We start from the raw sequence: 21852 nt of genomic DNA on the forward strand, positions 1-21852 counted from the left end.
AAATCTTGTTTAGGTTGGTTAAACGGATAGAGGGTTTCGAGACGAATCCCTAGGCGCTTGAATCGCCTGATTCCGATAAACGAGCGAAAAGTTAAACTAAATCGAAAATCGGATCAGGAATCGCGATCAGAAAAATCGCGGATTTAATCCGAGAAAAGAAAAATGAAGAACAGATTAACGAGCGAACGTTCGTTATCTGAAACTAAATGATGAACGCGTTCATTATAATGAACGAATCGGTGAACGTTCACTAATTAAATAAACCAGAGAAATAAACCGATCTAGGGTTTCGAACAAAATTATTTAAAAAAAAACGAACGGCGAACAGCGGCTATACCTCCGGCGAGGTACTCCGGCAGGCGGGGCGGGGCTCCGGCGGCGGGGCGGTGCAGCAGCGGCGACGTGTGGCGCGCGGCAGCGGCGGCAGCAGCGCAGGCGGCGGGGCGGCTGCGGCTTGGTGGGCGGCGGGGCGGGGTGAGGTGAGGGCGGCGGGGCGGCTCGGTATTTAAGAGAGGGAGGGGGTGCTGCCTTGGGGGAGGGGGCACGGCGGCGGCCCCGAGCCGGACTCGGGCGGCGGCGCGGCTCCTGTCTCCTGGAGGGAGACGCAGGCGGCGGGGTGGGCCGTCGGCTGGGCCTTGGCCCAGTCGGCGCACGGCGCATTTTTTTATATATATTCCGCTCGGAAGAAAAGAAAAAAAGAAATACTAATCGGACTCCAAAATTTCCGAAATTAATTTTCACGTGCTTCTAAAATCAAGCCTCACAAGGTGAACATTTATTTCGGACCTAAATGCAATTTTGAAAAATGCATTTTTTTTCCTAATTTCAAATAAAACACCGAAAAACTCCGAAATAATATCTTATTTGATTTTATTATTAAATCCTCAATATTTCTTTATTTTGGGAAAGTCATTTTATTCCCTCTCTCATATTTCTGTATTAGAAATAATTGATGATAAAATAAATAAAATCAAATGATCCTATTCTCAAAATTTGAGAGAACTCAAATATGAAAATATCGAAATCCCCAACTCTCTCCGTGGGTCATTGAGTTGCATAGAATTTCTAGGATCAACCAAAATGCAAAACAAATATGATATGCATTGATGATCTAATGTATAACGTTCCAAATTGAAAATTTGGGATGTTACACGAAGCAAGTAAATGAGTCATCAAATCACGAAAGACCACCTTTCCCGCCATGTACATCCGTGAAGCATGGTGGGTAGCTAGTTGGGCTAGTGCGACCGATTAGCTAGGCCACCGCCACATTTGTTTTTTCACCCTTTTTTATCTCCTTGCTGGCAGGTAAATTTAAATATCCACCGTGACATTGCGCTAGTTTTGGGTGCGGCAGGCGCGGTAGGATTTTTAATTTTTTGATTGACAGGAGCAGGCGCGGCAACAATTAGTCACGATGACTCGGCCTGTAAAACCCACTGCTCCCTGATGTGAACAGTCACCGATTGGTGTTTTCCCATGGTGAAAACCAAAAGATTCACCCCGCTCCTCAGCTGGCTCACTCTGCCTTCCCATAGATTGCCTTGCCTTTCAGCCGTTTCGCCCCCTTTGCTTCCTCTCCCCATATCTTCTACTTGGTTCCATGGCGGTGCACCAGATCACGGAGTCTGAGGTGAGGCGCCTGACATAGGAGCTCCAGGCTAGGGATGCGGAGCTTAGGGCCAAGGACATGGAGCTCCGTGAGCTCAAGGAGGAGAGGAGTGCCATGCTCCTCCTTTATGTGTGGGAGCTCACCGAGCTTCGAAAGCGGCAAGCGCCCACGACAAATATGCTTGAGGCATCGACAGCGTTGCTACGGAAAGCGGGAGATATGATAGGCGAGCAGGCAAGCCGGCTAGAGCGCGAGCGGGCCAATCGTGACGAGGTCCAGGATCACCTCAACCACTTGGTGGACCATGTTGCCACACACGTGTTGCGGCTGCGTGATGCCTACCATCATGCCAGTGCAGCCATGCCAGGCGTCAGGCTAAACCCGTTCGACCACCCCGTCGATTTCAGCGAGCTGTGGCTTCCTGACCTGGTCTCCTTCTTCACCTATATCTCCGAGGAGCTGAGCCGTCTCCATGCGATGATGGGGGCGGAGCTGGACAAGGAGGGGTTGCGGGCTGCCATTGCCATTGCCAGGCGAATCCTCTCAGGGCTCCGTCACCGGAATCTATTCGTGCCATTGGACGCCGTCTTTGGCGAGCTGGCTCCCATCAACCGGGAGCGGGATCTACGGGCGGTGGCACCCTACATCACCAACTTCGTGCACCTCGAGAAGTAGAGGGACTTCAGTGGTGTTTAGGCGTACTCTGCATGGGCATGTCCATGTCCCAGCACAATATGACTGTTGGATCAAACTCAAACGGTGCAGATCAGTCACTGTAGCGCAAAGCGTGTGGGTGTGTTTGGTTGCATTCTCATCTCAATATAGTTGTTCCCTCTTTGTGCATGCTAATCTCAGCACCCCTATTCATGCATGCTCCTAGTGTATTTGTGTTAACCTACTAGGGTGGACTCATGCACCCTTCATGCACTCTGCCAAGCACCCAAAAGTGGGTTGAGAAGGGAACTTTTGCTCCCATCCCATGCACCCTTCATATACCCTGCCTAACACTAATTCTTGCTTCATATGGTTCATGTTCCGTGGAGTAGTATAGCACCGTACTCTCCGTGCACTATAGACCTAGTTCTGTTAACATTGATCTCACCGTTCATTCTCGACTAGGCAGTCAAAAAAGGGGGTACTATGTTACATTACTGTTCATATAGTTGACATGCGCACAACATCATTTGTTATTGTCATATCTTACTACACTAGCAAAAATATTATGTAGTACTGACATATGAACCACTGCACATGCCTAGTAGTAGGAGCAATGGGTAAGTTCAAGTGGCTGCCGTGTTTCGCACTCCTTCGTCGTAATAGTGGAAACGCTTGTTGTAATCATTTTTTCTTCAGAAACAGTGGACACACTCTACCATGTGGATCCTCCTCAACGGCCGTCGGGAACCTTGCTACTCACTTTCAGCGACGTGTGGGACAACCAAAATCGGGGTCCACTAGCCATGCACTAAATTACTCCATACTAGAGCGCCGCAGTAATGCCCAATGAGCTGTCAAATCACAAAACCCCCACCTTTCCAGCACTAAGTTGGACAGACGAAGCAACCATCATTTCACTCTTCTCCCTCAGCTTCCTCTCTTGAAGAAAACACCAACTCGCTTCTCCCTCATCTTGTTCCTCATTTCTTCAAGAAAACCGTGACCTGCTTCTGCCATTGTTCTTCTCTCCCAAAGAAGGAAAGGTGAGCGCATCAATGGTGTTGATTCTGGCCAAGGCCCGGTCTTGCAACCCCGAGACTAATCCTATAACTCCCTCTCTGTTCTTCTTTTGGGTTTTTGATTATGGTTTCTTTTATTTTATTTCTATTTGACAGTTTCTTGATGGACCCTCACTACTGCAGGATGCTGCTAACGCGACACTATGATCAGAGACCCTTCAACAAAATTGTGTGCCATGAAATAATCGCAAATGGTGGTGTAAAACACCGTCAAAAAAGGTTCAAAATGTTTGTGATGACGGATGCATCAAACACGGTTCGGATTTTAGTTGCATGTGCGATGCAGGGCATACAGTTCAGTTCAATTAACTATTTTCGATGAGGAGGAACAAAAGAAACGGGCAGCCAGATTAAGGTGTGTGCGATATACAACAAACGGTTCACTCGGATGAACTGTTTATGATTAGGCAACACAAAAGAAACGGTCAGCCAAATCAAGGTGTGTGTGATATACGGCATGTGGTTCACTTAGCCTTCTCGTCAGTGTGTGACCTCTGTGGAAACCATTCGCTCTCCACTAGCCTCTTCTTGTACCGTGGCAACCATCCACTGCCTCTTGGCCTTTCCCTCTCGATTTGGAACTGTTGTCACATGCACTTCCTCCCTCCATTTGTCTTCACCCTTCCTTCTGCCATTGTTCGATCGTCTTCTCCATGGAGGGAACAACCTGATAATGATCTTGTTATTCTTGCCCCGATCTAAAAGATGACATGGTGGAGGAACTCATTGATCGGTGCGACATCATCACCTCGGCTAGCACGGCAGGTTTGTTCAAGTCCATTCTCGACTCAACAAATAACATCATTGCAAAGAACCCAAGGGTTCTAGAGTAGTTTGATCTCCCCTATCTTCTTCGCCATGACGCTGGTCGCCGGCGTGGGGATGACGGAAGCATCGCCTTCTGCAAGTTGATGCCACTTGATAATGATACATGTGATGTTAAGACGCCATCGCTTGAGGGTAAGGCTTGGGCAGGCACAAATGGAGATTGGGTTGTTTATATTGGGTATAACTATGAGTGGGAACTTCTGAATGTGTACACTCGTCATCGGGTTCCACTTCCAAAAATCACAGACTGACCTGAGGCTGAGCACACAAATGATCTACATATGTTCAAATACGATCATGGTGACCGTCATCTACGGAAGATAGCAATTTGTCGAGTTCCCAACCGCTCTTGGGATTACAAGAACTATGATGTTGTTGCTATCTTCGACAAGCTTTTTGTCGTCCTTACTTCCACGCCTTGATGGATATTGCTCAAAAAATCATTTTTTGTACACGGATGAGTACTTTGATGCAATTCAATACGAGGGTCTTGTGTTTGCTGCCACCACTCGTGGCACTGTTTTTGCATGGAATCCTTATGGTTTCGGTACATTTGTCTTCCACCGTAATTATAATTGTTTCGTCCACATGCATGCGCGTTAGCTAGTTTCCCTTTACTAATTAACCTTGTTGTGTTTCCAAGGTCCTGTGAACATTCCACCACCTATACTTGAAAATTTTTATAACCAAGGGGGAGATGACGATGGTGATGATCACGAGCATGAGGACGAGCAGGACCTATATACTTAGTGTCGCCTGACAACTTATTCCGATGGATCACCTCTTCTTGTATGTATATAGGGCACTGCTAATGTTACTAACGAAGTAGGTGTTGTATCCCATGGTGGCACTCTCCAAACCTATTCCAACATACGTTACAGGGTATTTATGATGGATACTAGTGTGCTAGTGCCAACACCTTCTCCCCGGTTCAGTATTGATAGTCTTGGAGAAAACTCGCTCTTTCTTGGAAAAAGCTATCCAATGATGGTCAAAGGTGATCCAGCTGCTTTTGACACAACATAACTACCATTTATGAGAAGCAACTGTATCTATACCTCAGACATTGCTATGGTTCCCTACCTTTGCTATCAAAATATGCGTCCTAATATAGGCCGTTTCAGCCTGGATGATCAGTCATGCGTTGATCTCAAGATTGACAATAGCTGGCCCTTCCCAGAGAACCAGTTATGGTTCAAAGAAAGCGTTTCCAATGCCGAGGATTGGTTGAGCTGAAGTTCATTTCATCGCTTTGTTATTTTTTGTGTGAGAAAAACTTTACTTTACTAGAAAGTTTTGTTGGAAATAATCTATAATCCAACATGTATCCTCGTTGTCATTGTGTGTTGATGACTTGTTCTATGTAATGAATGGTACATTTGCATATGCGTCCCGTCAACTCACGCCTACTCTCACGGCACACGGGTCGCGTGGCGGCACGTATATTATTTTTCTATTTGGATGATTAATGATGCGCTTTATTGCTTAACCGAAGCATGGCACGTATCCATTGTTGGTCTAACGCTCACGGTTCGAATAAATAATCCGTTTGGGATATTGGTTCCCAATTATTAATAATCTCCCATTTGTAATTAGATAAACATTACATCAAAACTGGTCTCAAATTTGACAAAAAAAGTATAATTCCACTTTGTATTGGTGTCCATATGAACAGTGCTAGTGATTTTAGTTGCAAAAATTAGATAGTGCTAGTGATTTTTAGCTGCATATTTTGACAAATCGCAGTGTTACAAGGTTGAAAAACGGCGATGTTACTAGATAAACAAATGGCAATCTTTCCAGTTTGACAAATGGCAACATACCCAATATGACAGATGCAAATCTTACCCAATTGTTTCTACTTCAGTGGCGCCAATTGTTACAAGTGAAGTTGTCGGTTTGCATACAGGTGTTCTAACTAAACGTTTGTGATGAGTGTTTTATATTTAAAAACCATTGATGTTATTTTCAAAAGAAATTCATTTGGTAAGTCTATACATTAAGAGATAAAAACGCAAGTTCGTTCAAACCTTATCTTTCATTCAGTCACACTACAAATTTATATTCATATGATCGAGAATTCGAGATACAGTATTAAACCCCCAAAAAAAACTATTTCCGGCGGCGGCGTGTCGCGCTGTCGTTGTCGTCCTCCGGGATGCAGTTCTTGAAGTCTTCAAGGCAGCACATAATGTTCTTCACTTGTAAATCAAACATCATGTCATCGCGCGATCGACAGGCGGGGCGCGGGAGGACGACAACTGGCGCCACTGAGAGGTAGCGGTCTACAGCGGCATCCCATGCTGCTGAGGGGGGGGGGGGCACGGGCACGAGCGCGGCGGGTGCAGGCAAACGCACGGGGACCGGTGCCATGGTGGGTGGGGGCTCGCACGGGCACAGGCACGGGCGCTGGCGCTGGCATGTACACGAGCTCAGGCGGGTCCGCGGAGACCTCGCTGACGCCCGCGGCTTACAGGTCTGCGACAGTGCTCGGCGACCATCCCATCAATGCTACGTGGATGGTCGCTGGCGCGGGCGCTGGGATGGGAGCTGGGACGGGAGCGGGGGTAGCAACCACCGCGGCCATCTCATTTTGGGCCATGTCCATGAGGCCCCATTCCTGCTTCTGTTCTATCTCCTCCGGCTCGGAGTCGACTTCACCAAAGTTGAAGACTAGTGGAAGATGATCATTCTGCGCCATGGCGTTGGTAGAGGTCTGCAGGAGGGAGCAGAATGGGAGGTGAACAATAAGGCCGCCCATATTAAATAGGAGCTCGGGCACCATTAACGGAGAGGAAGGCGCACGACCATGAAAGTCAAAGGCCTCATTTCCCAGTGAGGTTACGCAACATACAACTCGCATGCTTTCCGGTGAGCCTGCACATTGGAGGACAGCTTGTACGCTTCTCGGTTAGCCCGTGCATCGGACTGCGCTCGCACACCTCCCGTTCAGTCAAGAAGCTGTCACGTGAATGGTTAACAGAATGCACACGATTTGAATTATACAAACGTTTGAGATATTAAATTGCAAGCAATTTTTTTTTCAAAATACCTTTGTTGTTATTCGAGTACACCTTCTCTAAAAATTTACAAGAAAAATACCACAGCATGTCGGGTGCCATTCCATGATAGCATGCCAAGTTTCATGAATTTCAGACGAGTTTTGAATTTACTAGAATTTAAAAACAAAGTATCTCAACGTTTTGCCCACAATCAACAGTGCCCTGGTGTTTGAAATTCATTCCCATATCTTGCATGGGACCTAAGCATGCACCCAAGGACACATATTTTATTTTTCAACCAATTTATATGGACTGGAGCATGTGCATGTAGTTCAAATTTGAATTATGCACATAAAATGCCTAGAAAACCTAGTTAATGTATAAAAATGTCCAAATGAACCCTGAAAAATTCCAAAATTTAACAAAACACTCCTGTTGTTCTATGTTGACACTAGAATTTTTTTGAAAGCAATAAGAGGCAATGGATATCGTTTCGTCCCCAAAGGTGGCACATTCCATACCGAAACCATCAGGCTTGTTGTGAGAATCTCTGGTTTGTGAGAAGCTTATACCCAAACCTACCCCAAATGGGACAAAAATTTTACCACGGCATGTTGACGCTGCTCCATGATAGCATGCCTAGTTTCATGAATTTCAGACGAGTTTTGGATTTACTAGAATTACAAAAGCAGGTACCTCAATGTTTGCCGTGGTGCTCGAAATTTATCCCCATTTCTCGCATGGGACATTAGCATAAACCCATGGACACATATATGATTTTACAAGCCATGTTGTTGCACCGGAGCATGTGCATGTAGTTTAAATTTGAATTCTGCACCTGAAATGCCTACAAAACCAGGTCAATGTATAAAAACGTCCAAGTGAACCCTAAATAATTCCATTTTTTGACGACACACCTATAGTTGCATGTTCACTGCATATAAAAGTTCTCGCAATCCAAAAACCATCCATTGCAGCTGTGACCCCATTATGTAATTCAAATCAAGACAGAAAATCAAGTAGATCACACACAGTTTATTATCACCAATCGTGTGAGATGTAGCTCAAAATATCTTGGAGCACTATCGGAGTATAGTATGCATACGGCTTACGCGAGAAGGTGCGACGGCTATAGTCCACAGCCAGCGTGTAAAGCACACTAGCTCGCTCCTCAAATATCATTTCACTGTTCAATCATCGCTGGTGAAAGATGGGGACATGGACCCGCGTCGTGAGGGAAACTTTGGCGGCCCAGTTTGGTGAGAGCGCGGCCGTAGCCGCCGGGCGCGTGCTAACAAGCTTCGCGAGGGCGATCGCAATATGCGACCGAGCGGCCAAGGCAGCCCAAACGGCCGCTGTTGCCTCTCAGGAGGCGGCAGCAACATCTGCCTCGGGGATAGCAACTAGCTAGAGTGGCACAACAATTGTCCATTCCGCAGCGGCGGCCTTAACCCTGATGGAGGCCGCCCATGAATATGTCGAGGCTGCCCATGCCCAGCTCATGGCGGTCACCGCAAAAATCGAAAGAAGCTTCTCCGACAACGGTCGGCAACCCAGGGCCGAAGAGTTGGCAATCGCCGAGAGCATTCGAGCAGCCGTCCGTTCCTGCCCGGCATACATTCCCACGATGGAGCCCGACAAAGCCCAGATCGCCACCACCCATGCCCAGCTCGTGGCGGCCTATTCCGAAGATATGGCAGATGCAGATGGTGAGATGTTTGCCGAGTATGGTGCGATGGATGCCATGGAGCCCCTTCCCCAAGAGATCGTCGGGCGCGAGCTGGACATGGAGGCGGCGATGGAGATCGACGAGCACCAGCCCTAGTTGTACTCTTTGTTTTACTTAATTAAGAGCACCGGTCTTTAATTTTTTAGAGTAATGTTTAGGTCAGCTAGCTCTGTTTAATTGTTGAACTTGCTCGATTAAGAAGTGTGGGTGTGCTGTAGTCTCCTTTGTGTATGAACATTATGCAATGACGTGGATGACCACTGTAACCAGGGAAATTCGAACCAAAATTTTTGATGTTCAAACTCATCACACATGGGCTAAGCTATCTGAATCGTCTATGATGTTCACATATCGTACATAGTTCTGAATAAGGGACCGTGTCTGATGACACTTTGTGCGCCAGTTTTTTTGCTGAACCGATTCCAAAAATTTTGGCTTCCTTTCCAAGTTTTCCCCTTACCAAAAGGCACATTTCCCCTATTTCCTCTTTCCTTTCCAAGTTGAAACCTTCACTCCTTGCTTGCAGCGCTGCCTCCTTGCCGGTGACCCTCCTTAATGCTGCTCGGCCTTGTCTATCTAGGCAGGTAATCCACACCCGGCCGCCATCCTCCTCCTACTTCCACATCCCACATGCCCTGACCGCCAGCGCGACACCTTCCACCCAAATCACCGACCCCTTGAAAGTGCAACTATCCCTGGGTGGTTTTGGTAATTATGAACAACATATGGCTCATTGAGCTAATGCTATTTAAAGATAAATATTTCGGGAAAGTTCAATGATTGGCATGGCATGGATTAGGATTGTGGACCCCTCAAAATGCTAAGGACACATATTGGCTCAAGCTCAAGACTCTCACTACTGCAGGATCGTCCAAACGTGACACTATGTTCAGAGACCCTTCGACGAAACTATGTGTGATGCCATAATCGCAAATGGTGGTGTAAAAAACCCGGTGCAAAACGTTTGCGATGACAGATGCATCAAACACGGTTCCGAATTTAGTGGCATGTGCGATGCAGGGCATGCGGTTCAGCTCAATTAACTCTTTGGGATGAGGAGGCACAAAAGAAACGGGCAGCCAGATGAAGGCGTGTGTGATATACAACAGATGGTTCACTGGGATGAACTGTGTGTGATTAGGCGACACAATGGAAACGGTTCAACTGAACAAGATGTGTGTGATATGCGACAAACTGGTCCGTAATCTGAAATGTGTGCGAAGACCAATAATAACACAAATGGTTGCTGCTAATAAGCTGTGTGAATTGCTCTGTCTATAGTAGAATAACATGTATATATAACTAAAATAAACATCCAATTACATAAGTGACTATACAGATCATTCACACACACCTCAATAAACAATTGCATGCATTCTAAAGTAGGAGAAACGACCGTCTAGTCATCTACTTCTTGTGACGCTCCCGCCACTACTATGTGGCTCGATCCCTTGTCTGGGTCAGGAAGAAGACAGTTCCTCATGTCAATGATCCTCCTGTACATCTCGTAGCTTGTGTACACGTGCATGGTTTTGTACTTGACATGTTGTTCATCCAGTCTCTTATGCCACACACTTTGCTAGGCGTTCTTGTCCTTATTGCTCTCTTGCTTCATCTTCGCGTAGTGGGGGTCGATGATGGACGAGACGAGGTCAACCAGGGAGTTCAGTTTGCTTTTGTCGCTGCCCAAGACCTTGTAGTGGTGCTGGATGTTGATAAGATTTGGGCATTTCAATACCGAAACCTTGAGCGCTTTTAGATTGTTGGTGGTGTCCACCGTAGCGACACTGTAGTCGGAGCTCTTGATAAACCTAGAGAAACACTCGCAAGGCCTTGTGGCAAGGTAGAAGTGGTAGATGAGGACGTCATGTCGCACGCACAACTGGGCGATGGCAACCTTTTGATTGTGCCCGGCATGACCGATGGTGTACTCGAGGTCGAAGCCAACCACTCGGTACTTGTCCTCGGCAAGGAACTGCTCCATAGATTGGACGGAGCTCTCCACAAAGACCGGATCGTTCGTGTACACCACCGAGAGGGCCTTCCCCATCACGTGGGTGTCCACTACGTGATGCGTGGTGAACCGCCCGCCGTTATCGTCGGCGGCTGCTGGGAACGCCATTGAAGCCACGGGGAGCGCCATTGGAACCGATGGATGTCCTCTCTGTATGTGTCCTCGTGGGTGTGCTTATTGTGTCATGTGAGGCGAGATATGAAGGTAAATGTCTACAGGAATAAAAGGGGGCCGGGCGGATTCTCGGCGCGTCCGCATGGCAGTTTTTGCAGCCGGTAACTGCCTCGTTGCGCCGCGCCCGGCGCAACCGCTTGCACATGAACGTGCATGATCATGCCCCAAGCACCCAAAGGGATGTGAGAGCAGAGCACATTGGCGGGACTCGAGCAGAGCGCGCTATGGCCTCCTGAACCGCAAGCAACCACACCCATAGAGTAGTTGAACACGCAGGAAATGGTCGCCTAGAAGCCGGCCGACAGTTGCCTCGCTGCGTAAAGAGCGGCCGTGTGGTACCACCTCCATATAGTCTATAGTCTCCTTTATATTCTGTGCCATACTTTGCCATCAAATTTAACCAACCAAATGTTAATGCATGTTTTCAAAATTATATAATTGGAAACTATGTTCAAATACAAATCCAACTATATAATCTTTGGCGACATGCATTCGTATTTTATTAGTTAAATCATACTTATAAACCAGGACGGTGGTATAGTAGGTAATTAAATCGCAAACATTTTTTTATTAACTGTATGTGTATGTGGCCTTTCGTCCTCCTCTCGCACGTCTTGTCAATCCACTACCGCAGACGGCTTACAGCGCAAGCTTGTATAGCGCGTTGGGGCGTTCTTTTTGCCAAACGATGGCGCCCATGAATCGTCAGTGAGCCCGTTCCCGCGCAAGCTTCCCGCCCGACTCGATGAAATCCCCCAAAATCCCAATGCTTATCGGCTTGCTATAAAAACCCTCACAGCCGGCGAGTCATGCGTCGCATTTTCCCCTCCATCCCTGTAGCTTCTCTCGTCTACTTCTCCCACAATCGCCAATGGCACCAGTCCGTCGTCATCGTGCAGCCACTCCGCCGTCATCAGAGGACAGCTCCAGCTGGGAGGCTACATCGCGGTGGTGGCGCAGTCCCCGACTTAGTGTAGTGCGTGTGGCGTCCTTGTTGGGTGTGCGTGGAACACCCACCACACGCTCCACCGCCGGTGCCCGTAGGCAGTTGTTGCCGGCCGCCGTTGCCGCCACACCACCATCGAAAGCCAGGGCCATCGCCCGCTCCACCGCCGCGGCCCAAAGGCGGGAGGTGGCCGTCGTGGCCGCCACCCCACTGCCGGCTACTATGGCCATCACCCGCTCTGCCACCACGGCCCGAAGGCGGGAGGTGGTGGTCGTGGTCGCCACCTCGTCGTCGGCCGCTATGGCCGCCAGCCCATCGTCGATTGACAGGGTCATCACCCACTCCGCCACTGACGCCCGAAGGCGGGAGGCGGAGGTGGATGCCCGCGCATGCGTCAGCAACCTTGTACGCTACACCGAGTTCCTGTGGGAGGAGGAGGAGCGCCTCTTCGAGCATGCAAAGAGCCATACCACCTCCGTGTCCACAGCCCACGCCGCCTCAGAGGCAAGGAATCAGGAGATCTACGAGGAGAACCACCGCTTCGAGAGGGGTCGTCTGGAGCGGTAGAGGGTGTTCGAGGTGAGCGTCGTTGAAGCTGCATTAGCGGTAGGCACCGCATTGCGGTTTCCTAGCTCGTCGGTAGGCTCCTCCTCCTCCGCCTCTTACTGAGCACGCTCGGCAGACGAGAGGCAGCCGGAAGTAGTACAAAACCCGTCCGCAGTAGTAGTAGTATTTAGGGGCTATTTTGTTTGGTTCATCTGACTATAGATGTGGTGGAACTGTGTAACGTACTTAAAATTAGCTAGTATATATAGTTGAACTAGCTATTTCAGTACGTGGTTGGCAACAATTGGGGAAAAGTTTGGTCGGTTCAGCTATCGAGTTGAATTGTTTGTATCAATTAAGAACGACTGCTTAATATATGCTTAATTACTGAATTTTGACAAATAGTAGTGTTACAAGGATTGAAAAATCTTACCAAATTGTTTGTACGTGGTTGCACACGGGTCATCCAAAACAACCGTTTGTGTTGAAGGGATGCACAAATCTTGTGCTGCTCTCACTTTGCATATGGGTGTTCTATCTAATACGTTTGCGATCAAGAGCTGTAGAAATCCTGCTCGGCACATTTTCTCTTGGCTTCCTGGGGAAGCTGTCGGTTTGCATATGGGTGTTCTAAGTAAAACATTTGTGATGAGTGTTTTATATTTAAGAAGAGAATTAAACTCCGGCTTGGGAGCCATTAATGGAGAGGATGCGAGCAAGGCAGTTGTAACACCCCGGATGTAATTTACCTTATATGTATCCCAACTCTTGCCGTTTCCAGCGCTAAGTTATTTTATTTTCCTCGGGTTCGGGTTTTTGTCTCCGTGTGTTGTTGCCTTTGTCATGCATCTCATATCATGTCATCATGTGCATTGCATTTGCATACGTGTTCGTCTCATGCATCCGAGCATTTTCCCCGTTGTCCGTTTTGCATTCCGGCGCTCCTATCTCCTCCGGTGCCCCTTTCTACCTCTTTTCGTGTGTGGGGGTTAAACATTTCCGTATTGGACCAAGACTTATCATGCTGCCTTGGTTTACTACCGGTAGACTGCCTGTCAAGTTTTGTACCATTTGGACTTCGTTTGATACTCCAACGGTTAACCGAGGTACCGAGAAGACCTCGTTTGTGTTGCAGCCCAACACCCTTCAAATTTGGCCCAAAACCCACCTAAAACCCTTCCATCTTCTAGAGCGTTCAATCACGATCGCATGGCCGAAAACCGCACTCCATTTGGAGCTTCCTAGCTCCCTCTATGCCTATAAATAGCTCCTCCTCCAAAAATCCCGCGTCTCCTCCACCCCTAACCTAGCTCCCAGCTCCTCTGCGCGGCCGGACACGTCCGATCCGGCCGGACGCACCGCCGCCACCCACTCGCGATCCGCCACCTGTCCAGGGGCAGCCCCACTTCGCCGCCGATCACGCGTGGGCCCGCCTGGGCCCGAGGCCGGCCCCCGAGGCCCGGATCTCCGCCGCCGTCGCTCGTGGTGTTCTTCCTCGCCGCAGCGCGCCCCGCCGCCTAGCTCCTCGCCGCGCTGCCCTTCTCCTCTCTCGCCGGCGGCCACCACCTCGCCGCGCCCAGACACGGCGGCCCCGCGACCACGTCACCTCGGGTGCCGAGACCTCCACGCGCCCCACCGACCGCGGTCAGCGCCGCCCTCGCCCATCGCCGGCGTCAAGCTCCGGCGACGACGATCTCCTCCTCCGCCGGATCTCCATCGACAAAGGCCTCAAACTCCGGCGGTGTTCAACCTCGGGAATCGCGCCGCGCTGCTACAGTACATTCGGGCCGGATCCAGATCTGGGAGACGGTTGACTTTTATCCCCCAAAACATAGTTTTTTGTGATTTTCATCATGTCGTAACTCCACGCCCGTAGCTCCGATTTGCGCATGTAGCATATCAAAATGTTCGTCCCGACGAGTACATCATTTCATCTCACTGCATCATTTTCATTTGATCTCATATTGATGCCCGAAATGCTATTGGAAGAGGGCTATGTGATAAACTTGTCAGATCTGTTTCATCAAATAGCTATTTGACATTTTTGCCATGATTAATGTGTGCATGATATGCTCCTGAGCTCTACATGAGTTTTGTTATATGCCATGTCATATTTACAGAGGTGCTTACCATGTATTTTTTTGATATTTTTGGTGACTAGCACAATCTTGCAAAGTAGCGCAATCGGTAATGCTGATTTCAGGGACTTAGTATTTCACCAAGTCTTTGTCCTGGTTTTGTCCGTATGCCATATGTTCATGTTGTTTCCTAGTGATCCGTGCCTCTTTTGAGGATGATCATTAAGGATGATTTGTTAACCTTGTGGTACTATATCCATCCATGTCTTTGTCTTCATTTATGGATCACCCTAGCTTGAGTCAATCGAGCTCTACTTTTGCTATTTCGTGAATCCTGGCAGATTGTTGACTTGTTAGCGATTTTGCCGAGGATGTTGCTATTGATCCGTGCATGCTATGTTGTTGTTCTTGCCATGTCTAGCTTCTATGCTATGTATTCTTGATGGGTGTATTCTTAGTTTGTCATGCCATGCTCTTTAGCGAGTGCATCGAGCTCGTGAACATGCCTACTCGTTAACTGATTTGCATGCTCCAGTTTTTCACAAAGTCTGAGATCTGTTTATGTTTTTGCCATGTTCACATGCTTGCAATTGTATTTTCTGATCCCTTTTGGCTCAAGGTCACTAAGGGACTTTTCTTAAGTGCTTTGAGTATCTTCATGCCATTCCTTGTTTTGCCATGTTATGTTCCTGCAGCATGTAGTTTTCATGCTCTAAAGTGTGCTTCCTGATGTTAAATTCCAAACTTGTGTTAATTTCACTAAGTCTGAAACCTGTTACCATTTGCATTTTTGCCATGCTTGTTTGAACCTGTTAATGGATGAATTGGCCATAGCTCAGTGTTCATCTTTTGTCAAGCATCATGAGTCGATCCCTGCCATGTATTTTGTTGTCATGTTTGAATGTTGTAGCATATTTATCTTGATTCATTTAGATGGCTACTTGCTGATTATCGCAGACCGGTGCCATATTTATTTTGCTTGCCATTTCCAAACCGTGCATCCGATTCCGGTGATATTTATATCGTTTTCAACCGAAATCACCTCACCTTTCCAGTGGCACTCTTGGATTTCCAAGTTGAGGCCAGTTTCAATCATTCCTTGTCAAATCTTGCATATGCATCACACACCGCATCCCGCATAGCATACCATGTTTGCATCATGTTGTTTGAGCATTGCACGTGGTTGATTGTGTTCCGTTTGCTTGTTGTTCTTGCTTGGGTAGAGCCGGGAGACGAGTTCGCGAACGAGGATCCCGTTGAGTTTGCTTACGAGGATCAAGTCAACTCTGACAACTTTGCAGGCAAGATGATCATACCCTCGAAATCACTTCTATCTTTGCTTGCTAGATGCTCACTCTTTTGCTATGCCTATGCTACGTTACCTACCACTTGCTTATCATGCCTCCCAAATTGCCATGTCAAACCTCTAACCCATCTTGTCCTAGCAAACCGTTGATTGGCTATGTTACCGCTTTGCTCAGCCCCTCTTATAGTGTTGTTAGTTGCAGGTGAAGATGAAGTTTGTTCCTTGTTGGAACATGGAGATGTGGTTCCTTGTTGGAACATGTTTACTTGTTGGGATATCACAATATCTCTTATTTAATTAATGCATCTATATACTTGGTAAAGGGTGGAAGGCTCAGCCTTATGCCTGGTGTTTTGTTCCACTCTTGCCGCCCTAGTTTCCATCTATCGGTGTTATGTTCCCAGATTTTGCATTCCTTACGCGGTTGGGTTATAATGGGAACCCCTTGACTGTTCGCCTTGAATAAAACTCCTCCAGCAATGCCCAACATTGGTTTTACCATTCGCCACCTAGCCTTTTTCTTTCCCTTGGGTTCTGCAGACTCAAGGGTCATCTTTATTTAAACCCCCCCGGGCCAGTGCTTCTCTAAGTGTTGGTCCAACTGAGCGATGTCCGGAGCTACCAGGGGCAACTCTGGGATGGCCTACCCGACGTCTGGCTCATCTGAGTGTGCCCTGAGAACGAGATATGTGCAGCTCCTATCGGGATTTGTCGGCACATTCGGGCGGTGTTGCTGGTCTTGTTTTACCATTGTCGAAATGTCTTGTAACCGGGATTCCGAGTCTGATCGGGTCTTCCTGCTAGAAGGAATATCCTTCGTTGACCGTGAGAGCTTGTGATGGGCTAAGTGGGGACACCCCTGCAGGGATATGTTCTTTCGAAAGCCGTGCCCGCGGTTATGGGCAGATGGGAATTTGTTAATGACCGGTTGTAGAAAACCTGAAGTTGACCTTAATTAAAATACATCAACCGCGTGTGTAACCGTGATGGTCTCTTCTCGGTGGAGTCTGGGAAGTGAACACGGTGTTGGAGTTATGCTTGACGTAGGTTGTTCTAGGATCAGTTCTTGATCATAGTTGTTCGACCGTGCTTTTGCCTTCTCTTCTCGCTCTCATTTGCGTATGTTAGCCACCATATATGCTAGTCGCTTGCTGCAGCTCCACCTCATACCTTTACCTTACCCATAAGCTTAAATAGTCTTGATCGCGAGGGTGTGAGATTGCTGAGTCCCCGTGGCTCACGGATACTTCCAAAACCAGCTTGCAGGTACCGAGGATACTGGGCAGATGACGCAACCAAGATCAAAGAGGAGCTCTATGAAGATCTTGTCCTTTGTGTTGTTTCATTCTAGTCGATCAGTAGTGGAGCCCAGTTGGGACGATCGGGGATCTGTGTAGCATTTGGGGTAGTCTTCTTTTATTTTGGTTCCGTAGTCGGACCTTGATTGTATCTGGATGATGTAATGCTTTATTCATGTAATTGTGTGAAGTGGCGATTGTAAGCCAACTATGTAACTCTTTCCCTTATGTATTACATGGGTTGTGTGAAGATTACTTCACTTGCGACATTGCTTTCAATGCGGTTATGCCTCTAAGTCATGCTTCGACACGGGGGAGATATAGCCACATCGAGGGCGTTACATATAGACTCCGGAGGGGTCTAGGGTGACACAGAGTCGGTTACAAGGGAGGAGATCTACATATCCGAATTGCCAAGCTTGCCTTGCACGCAAAGGAGAGTCCCACCTGGACACGGGACGAAGTCTTCAATCTTGTATCTTCATAGTCCAACAGTCCGGCCAAAGTATATAGCCTGGCTGTCCAAGGACCCCCTAATCCAAGACTCCCTCAGTAGCCCCTGAACCAGGCTTCAATGACGATGAGTCCGGTGCACAGATTGTCTTCGACATTGCAAGGCGGGTTCTTCTCCAAATCCCAAGTACCTGTCGTGACGAGCAGTGTCCGGCTTCCCATGAATGTTGCACTCCTTGGCTTCTATGCTTTAATAATGGCTATCTTCCATGTGTCGAGCGAATGCGAGAAGTCGGGGCATTTTTACATTTACCAACCTAACCACGTAGGTAAATCGTCTATTTAAAGAGTCGAGGATCCTCAGATCCAGATCACACCATCCTCCCACAGCGAGTATCCATCAGAGCGTGCCCGGAAAAGTCCATCCCATCATGGCCGGCCATCACAGCTCCTCCTCTCGCTCCCATAGCACTAAGCCAGGCAATTGGGAGAAGTGTTCTGTCCCCCACAGCCAATTAGTAGAGTTATAGACCCAGGGGTTTCTCCCTCCTGTGTATATGGTCCCTGTCTGAGCCGGACTAGCCACTTATAATGGCGGGGAGCAAACGGAGAGCTTTCCCAACTCATCCATGGGGGAGCGGGTATGCCTTGTCCCTTACTTATTGAGGGGACTCGGATTTCCAATCCATCCGTTCCTTCGCGGGCTCCTGGAGTTCTACGGCTTCCAGCTGCATAACTTTACTCCCGCCTCCATATTACACATCGCCGGCTACGTTGCCTTTTGCGAGCTATTTCTGGGCTGCGAAGCTCATTTCGAGCTATGGAAGAGGCTATTCTGCCTCGTACCCCGTACACAGGAGGGGTCAATATATCAAGTGGGCGGAGCTGAAATATGGCGCATCGCCGAGACTGGATACCTGTCCGGTACTCCGAAGAAGACATCCGAAGACTGGCCTTCGGAGTGGTTTTATATGGAGGACGTCCCTTTTCCGGACCCTATTCGGATGGACCTTCCTGAGTTTAATAATGCCCCTTTGAAGAAACGCCGCAGCTGGCGCCCTCGGAGCCCCCATGAGGAAGATAACAAAGAGGTCCTTTACCTGATGGGCAAGATAAAAACGTTGGCCAAATCAGGACTGACAATAATCGAGGTTATGTCAATATGTATAATGCGGGGGGTGCAACCACTTCAGTATCGGGGGAAACCCATGTGGCACTTCAATGGAGAAGACGATGCCACCCGCTGCGGCCGTAAAGGTCTGGACTCCGCCGCTGCTCTAGCGAAAATACAGTCCGATTTATACAAAGCATAGGAAGAGGAGTTCATCTGCATTAAGCCACGGGATGGATTCTCCATGTACAACCCCCAAAACTGGGTGAGCTGCTACCTTTTACTCCAGACCTTCCCGCATTCTTCATCATAAATACTTGCCTTGCTATTTCATAGCAGGAACTACAAAAAGCTGTGAGCGAGGTCCACAGCCCGTCTCCACAGCCAGAGGACCCTGACCGGGCCCTCGATCCCGGACTCGAAGAAGATCCGGACATATTTGTGGAGCTCATCGACAGGACGTTCTATCAGTTAAGCTGCGACGGTACATTGGTGGCCATCATAGCCGATTATCCTGGCCTGCTCCCTGCATCGCATGTAAGTAAAACCAGAGTCCCAACTTCCGAGAAGGATCCCTTTTTTGCACTTCACCCACCGCACACATATGGTGTCTTACAGGCAAGGCCCTCGGAACACCATGCCGAACCCGCGGTGACTCACCAACAAGGGGCACCGAAGCCGGGTAGGCTTAAAAGGAAGGCGGTCACGACTGAGACGCCGTCTCAGAGGTATGAAAAGAAAACCCTTCTTCGTGGTTGTCGTCTTTCAAATATAATAACGTCCATGGTTCCTGGCAGAAAAAACACTCACCGGACCATGTCCGGAGAGCCCGCCGGCCACGCCTCCACCAGCCGGACTCGAGAGCCGGACTTAGAGGCAGATGCTAACGTGGGGACAACACCGGATGTTCCTCCTGCAGAGTATGCGGATAGGCTGTCCACTACGAATTTCGAAGTGGAGAGTGCCATGAATCACAGGCGTCGGCGGGCCATACTCCGCGACCCTGGTTTCTCCGAAGAGGCGTTTGATGCCTTCAGCTCAGGAGACGCATACATCCAAGCTGCTCAAAATGATCTTGCCAGAGCCACGGACCAGTATGTAAAGGATATACGGGTAAGAAAATCTGATAATTATGTATATCAGTAGCCCCTGAGACTTGAAACAGTTGTCACAACTGGTTTAAGGATCATTATATGCATAGGTTCTTACGGAGAAGAATACCCAGTTGTCTGAAGAGCTGGAGGAGTGCAAAGCCCAGCTACGGGCCGCAATTGCCGAAATGAAGGAGTCCAAGAAGGCCCCATCTGGTACCACCGTTCTAATCGAAAATAATGAAATGACATGTACCAGTTAGTATTCGGCATTCATGCAAATCGAACAATAGATTCTGCAGATGATTCCGGAGTGAATCCGAAGATCGTGCAAGGGGATGAGCAACATGCTCAACGACAGCTAGAAGCTGGCGAGCGCGTGCTTACGCGGGTTAGGCAGGAGAAAAAAGATCTCCAAGATGCCAATACCCGGCTGGGCGTTGAACTGAAAGATGTTCGAGCCCAGCTAGCTGACTCCGTAAAGGAGAATAAGAGGCTTCGACGCGGCATTTGTAGTAAGTGGTTGAACGAACTTTTATACAGTTCGGCGAAGAAACCAGCAAACAGAGTTATATCTGTAGGTATGCTAACGGGTCATCCCGAAGAGGAGATGCCCGGATCTGCGGGCGATCTTCTACCAGAGCTCTCACAACTGCACGAACAAGTTCGGCAGGTGATGCAGGGTATTGCCTAGGCCTTGTGGCCATCCGCCTCCCTGCCAGGAGGCATGGGGGAGCTCGTAGAGATGCTCAAGGGAGCGCGACGGCGCTTCTGATTATGGAAGATATCTGCCTGCCGACAAGGTGCAAGGTAAGCCTGGGCCATGGTGAAGATGCGATATACCAAGGATGACCCGAACCACATGGCCGAGGTTGGACCTGTAGGATCTGATGGGAAAGAGATCCCCGTTAGTCTGGTATATGACCAGGTAAAATTAGCCGCAAAGTATTCCCAATAGGATTGTAGGCTAGACAAACTGTTGGATGGTATAGAAGAAGAATTTAGTCAGTCTAAGTGACTGTGTACTTCAGCTGACATATTTTGTCCCTAGCCGGATTGTAAATCATTTGTCATGGCGGACCTTTTCGCTTCGACCTCTGGACCCGACAGTCTGGAGTGTATCCGAATACCCGCTCAGTTATGTAAAAACCAGGGTACGCGTGGAAACCAGGCGTATGGGTCATAAGTGCTTGAACAGACAAGTACCCAACTAGCTATGTTATATTACATGGATAGTACAAAACATCTTCCAAGGAGAATAGTTCCGTTAAGGGTTCCTTTCCCTGGGTACACATGCATTAATGTGCATGTTCGAACTACGAAAAGAGACGCCGGATATAAACATCTGGGGGCATGTATTGCAATAAGTAAAAGTCATCTTTTGTTCACTGATCGAATATTCCCTTAAGAATGCTATCTTTCGGCTTCACCCAGTCTGAGGTGCACATCCGGCTGACCCGGCGGTAACAATCGCAGAGGTGCTCCCCTTATGCCCTAGCCGAATTAACGGGAATGTAGGGCATAAATACAAGAGCCAGGCAACCCAACTTGGCCAAAACTTAAGTCATATCGATGCATATAATGGCAAAGAAAAGGTACATGTGGAAAAGTAACACATGTGCAGGATATTCGAACCGTTCACCCTAATGTTTCTGCACGAAGCCGCGATGCCCAGGTTCAGACTATAGGGCTTTATCACTCTCACTTAGCCATAGGAGCTTTAGAAAAGGAAGGTAGGCGCAGCCCTGGTGTTTGGAAGACCGCATGAGGGGCTCTATAAGCACCTGATCGGAAGAAAAGCCGATCCATCGCATGTTGCATTGATTATGGAATTATGCGGGAGGAATCCTTAAAGATTTTACAACCTTTCGAACAGCTGACCAGCTCTCGCCGTATCATGACATTCAGTTTTCGGCTTTCTCTACTGA

The sequence above is a fragment of the Triticum urartu genome, chromosome 6A (assembly GCF_056163025.1).
Source record: "Triticum urartu cultivar PI428250 chromosome 6A, HENAU_Tu73, whole genome shotgun sequence".
NCBI classification, from domain to species: Eukaryota; Viridiplantae; Streptophyta; class Magnoliopsida; order Poales; family Poaceae; genus Triticum; species Triticum urartu.